General features: G+C 35.7%; 1 long non-coding RNA gene across 2 annotated transcripts; it reads right to left on the bottom strand.

The window, feature by feature from the left end:
* On the bottom strand, positions 681-1,299 carry LOC110270203. Of its 2 annotated transcripts, none has more exons than XR_002359458.1 (3): positions 1,002-1,299; positions 847-940; positions 681-736 (listed from the first exon to the last, which is right to left on the bottom strand). It is a non-coding gene; the product is annotated as an uncharacterized LOC110270203 (long non-coding RNA). The 2 variants fall into 2 exon arrangements; XR_002359459.1 differs by having other exon boundaries at positions 689-736; positions 847-929.

Here is a 4,558-nt window from a genome sequence, read left to right as displayed (position 1 = left end):
AAATAATACAACTTCTCAAATCCAATCCTTTCTAAATAACTTTTCAAACAAGACTAGGATCTTTGTAGAAATTTCGGCAGCACCTCCCCTAAAACTTGGACTTTTGCCACCCGGTTCGGGTCCCAACTAAACCGTTTCTCATTCCTTTTCAACAGCTCAAAACCAGAAATTAATTCAAAGCAAGCTAAATCCAACAGTTGCCTCAGTGGCATATCTCAAGAAAACCATTTCAAAATCAACTCAATATCAACCGATTTAACTCATTTTCAAAGCTTTAAAGAATCGGTTAAGCATTAAATCATTTATCAAAACCAAATCAATTAAAGCAACCCAGGCTGACTTTCAAGAGTATTCTATCTTTCACATCATCAAAATAATTGACTCAATTCAAACCAATCCTCAACGGATTAAACTCATATTTCAAATCTTTAAAGAATCAACTTCAGACATTACATTTCACAAAGCCGCACCACAATTCAGCCAAACCAACATCCATAGTCATTCGAGTTAATCAAATAATACATAAAGCAGATACAATCACCAAATACACAATATCTCGCACCAGTATCCATATGTAATAATTCCAATACACAAAACATAGTTTTTGGAAAGCGCCCCTACCTCAAAACGCAAATTCCATAACTCAAACGCGTCACAGAGTCCTTTCCGCCTCAACCCGAACTGACGGCAACCAAAACCTCAGCTCCCAGTCACGTTCGCAATAACCATAGCAACACTAATCGCAACATACAATAATCAGGACTCGACCCCACGTTACCAAAACTCATTTATTAACCAAACACAACTGAAAACTAACGCGAGGCTTTTCGAAACATAATTTCTTACCGGAATAACAACACGAAACAGTTGCGATTTCGAACCGGCCCCGACAACAGCTCCGGCAGCGGCCAGAAGCTTCGGTGGATCAACTATAAAAAAACTGCGCAGCATTAAAACCTTCTCAAGATCCAAAATGACCAAAACCGCAAATTAACCCTTACCGGCAGAGTTCTCCGGCGACGGCAGCAGGGTCTCAAGTGGCAGAAGCTCAGCCCGGAGCTCCGGCGGTGATCCCAGAAGTCACATAACCACTCCCAGCGGTTAGAAATGCAGAGGCACAGTTTCCCCCTCCGACAGAGACACCTGCAGTGGCCAGAACCTCTTTTCCGGCGGCGGTGAGACCCCAACAGCGCCGGCGCGGCTCTCCCACTCCACCCCGTCGCGTTCGTCTCTCCTTCCTTAGCTCAGCTCGCGAACAGAGTAGATCTATGGTGTGAGGGTGGCACGGCGATGAGGCCAACACGAGTCCGCGGCAGTAGCACCCAGGCGCGACGGCGGCTCCGGTTTGAACGGCGATGGCAAAGGCTCCAACGGCGCACCAACCTTCTCTTTTCCCTTGCCTGACAACCCTCAAGGCGTGAACAACGGCGTGGTAAGATGGCTGGGCACGGTGGCGGCACCCGCTCCCTTAAACCCTCCTCTGCGCGCACAGTGACGACACAGGAAGCTTCGGCAGCGAAGCGACGGCGCGGAGGCTTGGCGACGGCGACCCTGGCGGCATGGACCATTGCGGTGGCGCGATAGCGAGCTCCCTCCTCCTCTCCTCCGCCACGACTCAGTCTCCCTCTCCTTCTGTTGGCGACGGCGGCGACGCTCCTCACGGTTCCGGCGACGAGGATAACCCTCTCTCTCTCTCTCCACACGCAGCGAACTCCCCTCCTTCTCCCTCAATTTTGTTTTCATTCCTTCATCTTGCAGCTGCTGCTGCGGTAGTTTTGGCTTGAGGAAAGGGGAAAGCAAAATTGCGTTGCTGCTGCTAGGTTGGTGAGGCGGAAACCGGGTCGGGTACGGGTTACTGGGTTAGGGTTTCATTTTGAAAATTAGGGTTAAGGGCATTATGGTAATTTCACATAAAATTGGGAATAATATAGTAATTGATACCCAATGTAAATCCAACACTAATTGTATATAAAAATATACTATTTGTTCATCAATTTTACAAATTATTTTCAATAAAATGCCCAAATCTAAAAATTAGAAATAATATAATTAATTTCTCTATTTTCCAAAATAGCAGTATTAATATTTAAAATATTAATTATTTAATCTAAATCATATAGAAATCCTTATTATTTCACAACTACCAACTTTATAAGTTGAATATAGAAAATAATCCAATAACTGTAAAATTGGATAATAATCTCAATTTATTTCAAATTCAATCAACCAAAACTTGCTTTAAATTTCTTTAATAGAGAAATTTTTGAAATTAAAGCTACAGAAATACTAAATTTGAAATTAGCTAATGATAGCCCTTTTTCAAAGGTTTTGGATCTTACATAAATCAATTGAGTTTTTCTTGTCAATTTAGGATAGTACTTGATGGATGTTGAATCAGGTTAGGTTCTCCTTTGCTAAATTAAAATAGCACTTCGTAGTTACTAAATTTGGTTAAAAATTTAGTAGTAAATACTAGATGAATTAGATTATAATTCATTGATATTAGTGCATGTAATCAATTTTATTATAGTTGAGAGTCCATCATAATTATAATAGAAATGGGATGTTTCATTGCACATGAAAAGTAAATCAGAATATATGCTTATGTGATTTCTTTTTCTGTGCTATGTTCTGTTTTGATTTTAGAAAAAAAAAATTTTGCATATTACTTTTGTAAAAACAAAAAAAGAACTCCAATTTTAAAATTAACTTAATTTAAACTCCCTTTTCAAGTTATAATATCTCCATTAAAACTATTGCAAACAGATACTAAAAGAAGAAATTGTGTATTCTGAATTGGATCCTTTCATCTCTCATAAGTATGCACATTCTAACCTGCGTTATGCTTTGTAATTTTCTATTTCCATCATTCCATGGTCCTTTTGTTAGGAATTTGTTTATTTATAAATGCTAATCATGAAAAGAAAATTAGTTTGAGGACATATTTCTATACTAATCGATGCATGTTTAGTTTTCTCACTTGCTAGACAGATGAATAAATGTAAAAATAATAATAGTCTATTAAGTTAGAAAATTGTCTGAAATATGCCATTTGCTTTTTTTTGGGATTTTAGATTAAAAAAAAATATAGGTAGATAATAAAAATACTAAACAATGTGAATAATAGATATATTAGATGTTCATTTCACTAAGTGTATAGATATTTATTTTAATATTAAGATTTAGGTAAATAATTTAGAAGTATAATGTGTTTTTATTTAATTAGTAATTGTTCATATTATTTAAAAAAATCATTGATTACTTAACATAACTCTTAAAAAAAATATAATATTTTTTACATAACACAAAAATATTTAATAACGAGCCAACATATAATAAGACACCCAATTCAAGATATACATGCACAATAATAATTAATCTTAATAATATCTACTCACAATATCCTTCTGATTTAAGCTTCGAATTTTTTGCAGATATACTAGTATACCACCCATTTTGTTGGTGATCGATAACCTTAAGGACTAAGCGTGTCATCGTCTTGAATATCGTTTGCCGAGTTGGAACCCAACTATGGTACCAGGTAGCACCTTCAGAAACATTATTATCATCAATCTTATTGTTTCGGTAAGAATAATAATAATAATAATGTATATCTTGTGAATCGGCTATGGATGGCCAGGTTCCATCAATGTTATTAGATTTCAAAGCAGGTGTTTGGAGTAACGAACAATAATGCCACATTATATTATATATTTTTACTACTTTTTCAACGAGATAATTCTCAAATGATTGATCCTATCATTAGTACCATTAATCATTGTCTGTAAACTCTATTCTATATTTGTATGTTATAAAATTATTTATTCTAAAAATTAGACTGTTAAATTAGAACAAGTACCTATATGTAAGTGTAAAATTCGATCGTTTTGAATATTGAGTGTGGTCATCTATGGAGCATTAGTTACTAAAACCACTTATATTTAAAAGAAAAAATAAAAAAAATATTAAAAAAAGTGCTGGAATTAGATACGCAAGCATTAGTTATATCTATATATTCGTGTGCGCTAACTTTGATTTTGATGTTTTAAACTTAATAATCCAAGGCATATTATACAATTGAATAGTTGCAAAAGAAAGGATATGGAAGTTAATAATCTTGAAAGCGTAAAAATGCATGGTTGCACACGTTGTTGGTTATGACTTTGCCGGTCATTTAAGATAGTATTAATTGAGGCCACAGAGATTTAGAGATATGATTGTACGTGTCCCAGTTTCTGAACAAGGAGGAAAACGAAGATGGTTGAAAAGAGTGCCACCGATTCCTCATATTATCAAGTGTGCCATACAACTTCATAAGATCTTTTGCTAATGATATAGTGTAGAAGAAACTAGAACTTTTTAAACCATATATAGCACTAGAAAATATTTACAACAAATTTAATTTGCAAGATAGCATTTAATTAACGAGCTTAAAAAAGGGCATCAAGCCCCGTTTAATATAAAAAATTAGGTTTTTTAAAAAAATTAGCTAACATAGTCTTTAGGCTTCAGGTTGCATCTGTTTCATATCCATATTTATAGGGGACATGAACACAGT

The sequence above is a fragment of the Arachis ipaensis genome, chromosome B03 (genome assembly GCF_000816755.2).
Source record: "Arachis ipaensis cultivar K30076 chromosome B03, Araip1.1, whole genome shotgun sequence".
NCBI lineage: Eukaryota > Viridiplantae > Streptophyta > Magnoliopsida > Fabales > Fabaceae > Arachis > Arachis ipaensis.
The sequence above is the reverse complement of the archived record's forward strand: the minus strand, read 5'-3'. Positions and strand labels throughout refer to the sequence as shown.